Source organism: Lepidochelys kempii, chromosome 9 (assembly GCF_965140265.1).
Source record: "Lepidochelys kempii isolate rLepKem1 chromosome 9, rLepKem1.hap2, whole genome shotgun sequence".
Taxonomy (NCBI): domain Eukaryota; kingdom Metazoa; phylum Chordata; order Testudines; family Cheloniidae; genus Lepidochelys; species Lepidochelys kempii.
In genome coordinates, this window is record NC_133264.1 from 93,463,506 (window position 1) to 93,474,680 (window position 11,175).

Below are 11,175 nucleotides of genomic sequence, written 5' to 3' on the forward strand. Positions count from 1 at the left end.
GGAAATCAGGTTGGTTTGGCACGATCTACCTTTTGTAAAACCATGTTGTATTTTGTCCCATTTACCATTGACTTCAATGTCCTTAACTACCTTCTCCTTCAAAATTTTTTCCAAGACCTTCAGGCAGGACTTCACGGAGGGTTCCAATAAGAAATGGTGCACCTAAGTTATTGTTCTTATTGGAACAAGGAGGTTAGTCTGGCCTCTGATTGATACCTGGCTAGATTTACCTCACTGCACATTCTCTGTGAGTGACTGCAGTGTGACCTAGAGGAATGAGTCCCCTAGACAGGAGAGGGGGGGAAGCAAATGAGTACAAAACAAATCTGGTCTATTTCTTGTTTTGATCTACTCCATCTATCTTTTACATCTTTGGCTGGCAGCAGACGGTGCAGAAGGACTGCATGCCATCCACATCTCATGGCTGCCCGGCAGAAATGATGCAATAGGACTGCTAGCAATCCGTATTGCCTGTCTGCTCACCATAAGACGGTTCAATAGGACTGACTGCAGGACTAAAGAGAATGACCTGGTCAAGTCACTCCAAATTTAGTCCCTGCGCCCATGTCTGCCCAGGCGCTCCTGGCCGATGTGGCCAGGAGCACCTCGGACATGACGATGACAGCTACCAGTCATATTGTACCGTCTACTGCCACACGGCAAGGGGTTGCTGCTACTGTGTAGCAATGCCGTACCGCGTCTGCCAGCACCCAGGAGACATACGGTGACGGTTACCTGAGCGGGCTCCATGCTTGCCGTGGTATGGCGTCTGCACAGGTAACTCAGGAAAAAAGGCGCGAAACGATTGTCTGCCCTTGCTTTCATGGAAGGAGGGAGGGAACGGGGGCCTGAGGATATGTACCCAGAACCACCCGCGACAGTGTTTTAGCCCCATCAGAGTGCTCCATTGTGACTGCTCTGGACAGCACTCTCAACTCAGATGCACAATTGTTTGCCATTGCTCTGACGCAGGGAGGGGCGACTGACGACACGGCTTACAGGGTTGGCTTCAGGGAGCTAAAATCAACAAAGGGGGTGGCTTTACATCAAGGAGTATTTCAGGCAGGACTTCATGGAGGGTTCCAATAAGAAATGGTGCACATAAGTTATTGTTCTTATTGGAACAAGGAAGTTAGTCTGGCCTCTGATTGATAAATGGCTCGATTTACCTCACTGCACCTTCTCTGTGAGTGACTGCAGTGTGACCTAGAGGAATGAGTCCCCTAGACAGGGGGAGGGGGGGAAGCAAATGAGTACAAAACAAATCTGGTCTATTTCTTGTTTTGATCCACTCCACCTATCTTTTACATCTTTGGCTGGCAGCAGACGGTGCAGAAGGACTGCATGCCATCCACATCTCAGGACTGCTCGGCAGAAGATGGTACAATATGACTGCTAGCCATCCTCATCTCTTGCCTGCCTGGCAGAAGATGGTACAATACAATTGCTAGCAATCCATATCGCCTGCCTGCTCACCATAAGATGGTTCAATAGGACTGACTGCAGGACTAAAGAGAATGACTTGATCAAGTCACTCCAAATTTAGTCCCTGTGCCCATGTCTGCCCAGACGCTCCCGGCTGACGCAGCCAGGAGCACCTCAGACATGACGATGACGGCTACCAGTCCTATTGCACCGTCTGCTGCCACAAGGCAAGGGGTTGCTGCTACTGTGTAGCAATGCAGTACCGCGTCTGCCAGCACCCAGGAGACATACGGTGATGGTTACCTGAGCGGGCTCCATGCTTGCCGTGGTATGGCGTCTGCACAGGTAACTCAGGAAAAAAGGTGCAAAACGATTGTCTGCCCTTGCTTTCACGGAGGGAGGGAGGGAACGGGGGCCTGAGGAAATGTACCCAGAACCACCCGCGGCAATGTTTTAGCCCCATCAGGCATTGGGATCTCAACCCAGAATTCCAATGGGCAGCGGAGACTGCGGGAACTGTGGAATAGCTACCCACAGTGCAACGCTCCGGAAGTCGACGCTTGCCTCGGTACTGTGGAAGCGCTCCGCTGAGTTAATTCACTTAATGCACTTAGAGCATTTTCTGTGGGGACACACACACTCGAATATATAAAACCGATTTCTAAAAAAACGACTTCTATAAATTCGACCTAATTTCGTAGTGTAGATATATCCCTAGTAAGCTATGTAGCTTGGAGGCAGCAGAAGAGAAATTCTTTAAGCGGCTGACTTAATCTCAGGATCAAATTCTCCATGGATAGTTAATAGTGTACCCTTAATGAAGAACTGTATGGTGTGCACAGGTGCTGGAACAAGGGTTGAAAGGGTGCTGCCGCACCCCCCCCCCCCAGCTTTAAGTGGTTTCCATCATATCCAGGGTTTACAGTTTGGTTCAATGGCTCTCAGCACCCCCACTATACAAATTGTTCCAGCAACCCTGGTGATGTGCAGAAGTCTCCCAAACTTTACATGTAATCACTAAAAGCAGAGATTATTCTAGCTCCATTTTCTAGAGCATTACGGCGTGCTATTTGGTAATCTGCCACTTTCCAAGCAAGCCCACAAATGTCTCAGAAATGACATTTTCCAAGTGCTTGCTGTTGAAAATCTCACAGTGAAGCACAACTGTTCCCCAATGGATTCCTTGCCTATTCCAGAAGGGGCTGTACTGCTTTATACTCGCCTTCCTGCAATAAAATAGCAGCATCATGCATGTTCCATCAGTTATGGCTTAATGTCAAACCCTTCATATATACTGCCCCAGAGATAACATTTGTCAGAAAAACTCCTATTGACTTCAGTGGATATAGGTTCAAACTCCTTATCTCCCCATTCCCACCCCAGCAGATAGAGGTGCTGGAACAATTTGTATAGTGGGGGTGCTGAGAGCCATTGAACCAAACTGTGAACCCTGTGTATGATGGAAACCACTTTAAGCCAGGGTGTGGCAGCACCCCTAGTTCCAGCATCTATGCCGCCGAATGTTCCCTGCTGCCTTCTCCATCATGGTAGAGAATTCCACTAGCCTCTCTGAATCATAGACCTGGAACTTGACTATTGTTCTTAGTTTGGGACCATGGATTAGATGTTCCTAAAACAATTTATATTTCCTGAAACAATACAAAAAGAAATGTCATTCCACAAATGAAGCTGGGGACAGTTTTGCTAGCTTTTCTTTCCAACCAATCTTGGACATGCATGAAGATACAGAGTGCTATACATTTCCCTTTTCTTTCCTGATTCAAAGTTCTTTCTGTTAGCATTTGCCTGTACTAGGCTATTTCAAATATCCCATGTTGGCACAGCAGAGAGTAATGGGCGTACCTCCATGTGGCAGAAACAGAAAGTTGTCTTAATTAGATCAAGGATAATGGAGTGTTATGGTAGTAAACATCACTTGTATATTTGTACTTTATCTTACACTGAGGAAAAATCAACCCTTCCCAGTTTAATTGTTGCCCTTGTCTCTGATATGGCTCTTCCCCAAATTCTCTCTCTTAAGACAGTGCAGATGTAATGTAATTAGGAATGCAATAACAAGCAACAAAAATATAAATATCACGAGAGATGTATGGTTCAACAGTGCACCATGAAGGTAAATGACATTTTAAAAGCTACAATATACTTTGCACTTTTAGACCACCTTCCCTGCTGTTATCTCAGATAATTTTCTAAACATTAATTAACTTAGACTCACAACACCCTGATGAGGTAGGCAAGTGTCTTACGTGGTGATTGTAGATTAAGAAACTGAGACAAATAGACATCAAATGATTTTCTAAGGTTATCAAGGACATGTATGGCAGAATTGGGATATCACACCACATTGTTTCCTAGATGTGCATTAGCCACAATATTATCTTTAAGAGAGAATAAGAAGCTATTCTTCCTCTAACGAACTAACTGTTGTGAAGCCTGATTTAAAACCCATTGAAGTCAATGGAGGATCAGACGCTTACTAAATCTAGAAATTTAATGTAATAAACATGTTTTGTATTGCTTTTTGTAGAAAAAGCATTGACAAATAGTTGTTTACCAAATACGCTACTTTCCTCTGGCCCTTGCAAGCCTAAATTAATATTGAAAGCCACATAACCTCTGGATGAAACAATATTATGCAAATGTTATACCTAAAATAGCACTTAGCTAAATACTGGTACATTTATTTGTTTTAGATTTTGCCAGATCATGTACATTACAATGAAACAAAACAAAGACTCATTCAATGCATTAACAGTCCAATTCCATACTAAATTCCATACTAAAAGTCCAAAGTAGTCACTTCCGTAGCAAATCTGGTAAGTGATGTCACATTTGTACCAGTATGATTGTGTCCCCTGGTTTACAAATTGTTCTCCCTTTTTAAAAGCTGTTAAGTATGCAGAAGTTGCCTGAGCTATATGGACTTCCTCATTAGGCTGATGAACTTCAAAGCAGTTGGGGCACCTTCCAAGTTTGAAGGAAAGACACATTATGCATTTCAATTGACGTTGGGCATAAAAGGGACACATTCCGAATATAATGTTCCAAATACTTCACCTCATCTTGACTACAAGGATATCTAAATCCTCCCGCGGCAAGCCACTCTTTCTTTTTGCATTTGCTATAAACTTACTTTTTATTCTAGAAAAGGCCTTTTTTGTGCCAAATTTGTCTCAAATATAATATAATTTATATAGGTTCTTATACTGCACTCATTGCTGTAGTATCTGAGCACCTTCCAGAAGTGCATTGTAATAGGGTGGCTTGCCTCTGTAAGGGCCAGCGGGCTGGGCCCAGCCTATCCTAGTTACTCAGGAGATGCTCCTGAACAGGGACCTGAAGATTCCCTAAAGAAAGAAGCAGGAAGTGGATGGAAATGAGAAGGCCTGAGAGAGTTTCAGGAACAGCACAGAAAAGAAGGAGCTGACTGCCAGAGACAGAAAGCCTAGCATTAGCCTATGAAGAAATGCCCTAATGGCAAAGACAAAGACCAGCAGGGTAGCTGCCTCATGTTCTTTGCATTTTGGTTTGTTGTTTTTGGAAAATACAGTCCTGCTGGAGCAGGTGGTGAGACTGACCTTTGCGGAGTTTAGTTGGGGATCCCCGAAGAAGGGGGAGACTGATGGCAGGGGGCCGTGAAGGAGTGCTCTGGAAGAGACCACGCTCTGACATGCATTCACACGACTAGCATCTGTTACCTGTTGTTTTTTCTCTCATCCTCTCCTCACAGGGAGAGGTGTGTACAGTGGAGTACTTTGATTTGCGGGGCTTTTTTATGCATGTATGTTAGAGAAGGTAGGTCAGAGAAATGCACCTTGTGCTTGGAGTGGAAGATGAGGAGGTCTGTGATGGTCCTGAATTCCTGGGGGCATTCATGCCACATCTCATGCTGGCCCCTGAGAAGTGGAGACGACAGAGGATAACCTCTGGTCTAACTCTGGCTATATCTGACTGTGCTCAGATACTTAATAATCTTTACTCAATCTCCAATTTTCTCTTCTCTAAGATCTTTCTCAGTAGTTTAGACATGTCAGCCACAGACCTTCCAAGCCACCCTAGATATATTTAAGCAAGTGATTGGATGGATGTCTGTTTTTATTATGCATGACCGCTAAAAGACATTTCTTAGGAAGCCTCTTATTTTCCATTTTAATAAGTCTCAGCCAGAAGACAGATTCTCTTATTGATTTTAGTATTAAGAGAATATACTGCAGTTTCAGCTTGGAGGCTTGAGGCAGGGAAAGAGCCTGACGAGCATTAGTATTCCTTGGACAAAGTTCTGAATGGGCTCTAAAGTACTGTTGCTGGCATGTCTGCAGATCTATGCACTACAAAGAACTGACACTCATTTTTACTGCTGAACTCTTATGGCCAGCTTCCGTGGCCAGCTTCTGCTGACTTCCTTGAGTGGTGTATGTGGAGCTCTGAGGGTTGGATTTGGCCTTTAGGATTGTATGGATTCCTTCCACGCCTTAGCGTCCCCATCGCAGAAATGTCTGTACTTTTTTCTCTTAATTTCTAAATGATTTTTCAATGAAAGATTTTTATAAGTAACAGATAAATGGTCAAACTAGCCCGCTATACACTGCAAGGGGTGTAGTAGATATGTTCTCCCTGGCAAGGAAGGGATCTTCCTAACCAGGTCCAGAGTCTATGGGCTAAGCTGGAGTTATAGGATACCTAGGCTTTGAGATTCATTTTTCTGCCTCCATAAGTAGAAATGGCATATGCCCGAAAGACTGTGTTCTGTGGGGCTGGACATGCTTCCTGTTGGGCAGATGCCAGTGACACCTGGTGCATGGACTTAGACATTCATGGTTCCTCCCTCTGAACACTGTATTCCATGCTAGGGGAGTTCCTGGAATCTATCTGTGTTATATATTTATATCTGGTAGTTGGATTTATATTGGAAAGTAGAAGAGTATTTGTTTGAAGAGAAGTAAGACAAAAGACGGGGGGGGGGTGCATATTCTGATGGGAATTCCAGGTATAGTATGCAGGGCGTGGGGGGGGGGGGGACATGCCTCAGAGCTTTTATGAATCTAATAATTTGGTGTAATGCATTTTCCCTGGACTTTCCACCTGTAAGAGAAAATTGCTTATTCCAAAGTCAACAGTGCAACCTCGCATTTGCATTGCATTTCATTACTTTGGGTTATATGCTAACATACAATGTGATGTAACTGGACAGAACTTAACCTCTGTGATAGGGAATCCTGACTTTGAGTACCGAAAGGCTAACGTGAATTGATGTATGAAGGGCATTTTTCCCAGCAGGTGGAAGCAGGCATACTTTTCTTTCCAAATGGGGAGAAATAAGAATGTGTTTAATAAATATTCTTGACTGCTTACAATTCTGGCAGTGAAGCACGTAGGCCACTGTCCCTCAGGTACAATAATCTGCTTCTTGGGAACCCACAGATATATTAAAAATGGAGTACTTTTGCAAACAAATAATACAACGTATTGCAGACAGTATGTCATTTTGTGTGGTTAAATCACATTTTATGTGATGTGACATGATTTTATATGGATCAATGGGATGTCAATGTTGCATAATAATATATAAGCAGTTTTAAGAAGGGGAAAAATTGTGCTCCATTGCAATTTTAGCTGTTTTAGTCACAGAAATTATGATGCATATAAACCACTGCAGGAGTGGTTGACCCAGATATGTTAAGGGCAGGACGGAGAGGGGATGAGATGGAGAAAACATTTAGGGAAGCCATAGTTTAGAAGAAGGAATAGCTGGATGGCTTATTTCCTTTTCTTACCCGTGCTCCTTGTCCAGTTATCTTACCAGTCTCTCCATGTTTTTTGGACCTGGATTTTTGAGGTGAGCTGTCTACTCTTCCACATAAGCCATACCAGTTAGAACATAATTGATATAAATCTCTGCATTATGTAATTGTATTGTAGCAGCACTTAGTAGTCCCAGCCATGGACTAGGGCCCTCTTATGTTAGATGCTGTACAAACACAGAACAAAAAGATGGTCCTTGCTCCAAAGAGCTTAAAACATGATTCTGGGAGCTGCTCTGGGAAGGACCAGAGCCTTAGAAATTAAGGCTGGAATTTTGAAAAGTACCGAAGGGAGTTGGGCAAACCCTAAATATTGATGATTGGCATGGAAAAGACGAGTTGGTGCTCATATGAATGCCTCCAGACAGCTATATATGATATCACTGCCAGGTTCTCTTTATTCTTTCTCAGAGGCTTAAATGTGCATCTACGAACCTGGCAGGTTCTTGTGGATATGGACCAAACAGAAAGCAATATTTCAAATCAAGCTCCCTGGCATTCAGTGGAAAGAGTAAATGATTTATGTAGCTGCATTTTGCCTGTTGTCTGCACACAAAGAAAGGCTGAGTTCCAACTTCCATTCTAGCCTCCCTCTTTCTTCATAACTTCCTCAAGTTAAGCAAATTCTTTTTCAGCTCTCTACTATAGCAGATAACGGCATAACAAGAACCAATGGTTGGAAAAATTCGAAATTGTGAATAAGGCTCAAATGTTTAACAGTGAGGGTAAGTGACCACTGGAATAATTGACCAGCGGAAAGGAGACATCACTCAAAATCTTTAAATCAAGATTGGCTGTCTTTCTAAAAGAGATGTTCCAGTTCAGCTATAAGTTATTGGGCATAATGAAGGAATTGCTGGGTAACAGTCCATTGCCTGTGTTATGTTGGTGGTCAGACTAGAAGATCAAAATTATCCATTTTGGTCTTAAAGCTGATGCTTCTATTACATTTCCCACCCTTAGTCTCAGCTGATAGGTGTGTGTTTTGTTGTTTTAATTTAAATGGGGCAAAACTGGCTCAACAGTTCTTGCATGGTTCGCTAGGAAGAGTACAATGATTTCTGGGATTTGTAGTTCCCATAGGAGGCATAAGCCATGAAGGGTCCACTGAGCTGCTTTGTCTGTCCCATATCTAAATATTGCGTTGGGCTAGCTAATTGTTGTTGGACGTTCCTTCAACCCCACTTCATTGAAACAAAGGCTAACCTGGTAACCCAAGGCCCCAGAGAGGCATTGTGATGGACACTCAATTCGCACTGCAGCTAAGATCCTGTGAGGATTTAGCTGTCGAGTATTGTGCAGCTCCATGTGTGGACATTTATGCACATAACTGAAAAACTTTTCATATGACCATACATTACAGCTTTGAAAACCTTGTGTGGCATCCGTGCTGGGTTGACAGCCCTGGTAAGTGGCATCCTCTATTTAGTTACAGGGCCGCAATAGGGCCAACCTTCCCACTCACACTACACTGTCTCAGCTGGAAGTAAGATCTCTGGCAGAGGAAATAAAAACTAAGTGAAAGTTGTACGGCAGCATCTTCACTACTGGTATCTTCCTAGTTTAAGGTGTGAGGGAAATGAACTGAGAAAGGGAGGGAGAGTCTATCATTGAAGTGTTCAGAATGATGCAGTTAATAGGCTTTGTGTATGTTACTCTCACATGCAATTTTGAAAAAAAAATTACTCCCTCATCTCTGGCTTGCCTGATTGTCTTCTTGCTTACACTGGTGTAAATCAAGAGTGTGTCTACGATTGCCAGTAGAATGATACTGGTGTAACGGAGTGAAGAATCAGGCCCTAAGTGTTCATTTTGTTCAGCAGCTGGTCAGTAAACTAAGCTGGCAGCTATTTGACTAGAATCTCTGAAATATTTCAGACTATGATCTTTTTATTCCCTTATTTCTGGTAAGGGCTGTTTATGAATGCTGCAATCACAAATAGAAATGATACAAGCAAAGTCAATTGAGCAGCAATATTGTTATTTCATGGAAGAGTTTTCAATATTAACAACAGAATGGAATTTATTACATTGCTTACCTTTGGAAACCATCCTTTCTGTTTTCCCTTCCTCATGGGCAGCTACTTTATGACTCAATAGCCTGGAGTATAAAGATATGAAAATGTAATCCTATAACAGCTGGGATTCAACTGCCCTATGGAGTGGGGGGGGAAATCATTCAGCTCAGTGAGAAGTCCAAACACTATAATTAAGATAACACTTCATTTGACAAGTGAATATGGGCTGGACCCACTGTCATTTTGGAGCTGCTCTTTTTTTCTCCCATCGTTCATTTTAAATCTCCTGTACAGCCAAATACCACTGCTCATTTACTCTGTGGTAGAACACCACTGATGCTGATCTATGAATCAACCAGACAGGGAGGATATGTTAGCCGCAGTGTAGCTGGTACCTGCTTTACTACCAGGGGACTAACTACAAGTGAAAGTCTGATTATTAACTATGATCAGGACATTGACTCCACAGTGGAGACCATTTCATGTACTGTGTGCTGGGTAATCCCATGAAAGGACTCCATGCCTGTAAAAATAAACTGGGCCTTATTAAGAGAACTATTTACAGGGATGCTGCAACTGCAGCTCATATTCTAGCCATGTGTACACAAACTGACTTCCTGGTATCTCCTTCATACTCTTTCATCCTGCAACCTGTGCTCCTCCCTCCCTGACTTTCCCTTCCTATATGTAATTGAGGGAGGAGGTTTCTTTTGAGTAGTAGCTCTTTGGGGTTTGTAATCAGGCAGATACTAAAGGTAAAGTAAAGTGTTTAGAATTATAAAGAGAGCTTTTCCTCCTGTGATTTGAACACAGTTTCTGTGGAACCAATCCTGTTTCGCTTTCAGTGCCCTGCTGGAGGGAGACTGACTGTTTAGACTAACAAGACAGTATGAGATGGGCAGCAAAAACTGCTCAGGTTATCTCCAATTTTACACTGTAAACAATAGAGAGTTAATCCTTTTTCTACTCACATTCTTTTTTCAAAGTACCTCTTCCAGGTAAAGGCACAAGATTAGTCACTGGAAGGATTGAGACCCAGATCCTCAAAGGTATTTGAGTGCCTAACTTCCATGCAGCCGGGTTCCTAGCTTTGCCAGAGACTTGTTCTACGACCTTGGACAAGTCACTTAAGATCACAAATGGAAAATTTCCTATTGACTTCAGTGGAGTCAAGATTCTATTTCAATATGCGTCTGTGTTCACATCTGTAAAATGGTCGTAGCTCACAAGATTGCCGAGAAGCTTGATTCTGTAATGTTAAAAGACACGATCAATGTTGGAAGTGCAAATTATTTTGGTATCTTTGAGTAATGTGTTACATACCACGACCAAACCAGAAGCATTGCCCATAAGCTCTGGATTCTCCAAAGCACTAATGCCTGATTCACGAAAGCCTAAGAGCTCATTTCAACCACAGGAGCAGGAGAGCTGGAGTTTACCTGCAAAGTACAGAAATGAAATCCAGACTGACTTTCACAGAATGGTACCCACATCTAATGTAATTCATATAGGTAATTCACTGACATATTACAGCTAGATTCTGAGCTTTGGATGTATGCAGATATCCCACACCTGAAATAAAAATGTAATAGAAATCAGTAAAACTTTATGCAACTGATCCAAAGCTCACTGAAGTTAATAGAAAGTCTCCCAGTGACTCCACTAGGTATTGGATCAGGCCTCAAATTACCAAATGTGACTGGCCAAGTACTATCTCGGCTACTTTCCTCATGTTATACCTCTTTCCCTTCCCTTTGTCTCTTTCTGTTTAGCAAAATCTATCACATCATGGGTGCTACTGAAAATAATTTAATAATTATTATTATTTTATATGTGATTATTTGTGCGAATTTGGACCTTACGTTTTTTGTAGGCAAAAGAAATTCTCAACCCTAATTATAGTTTGCTAG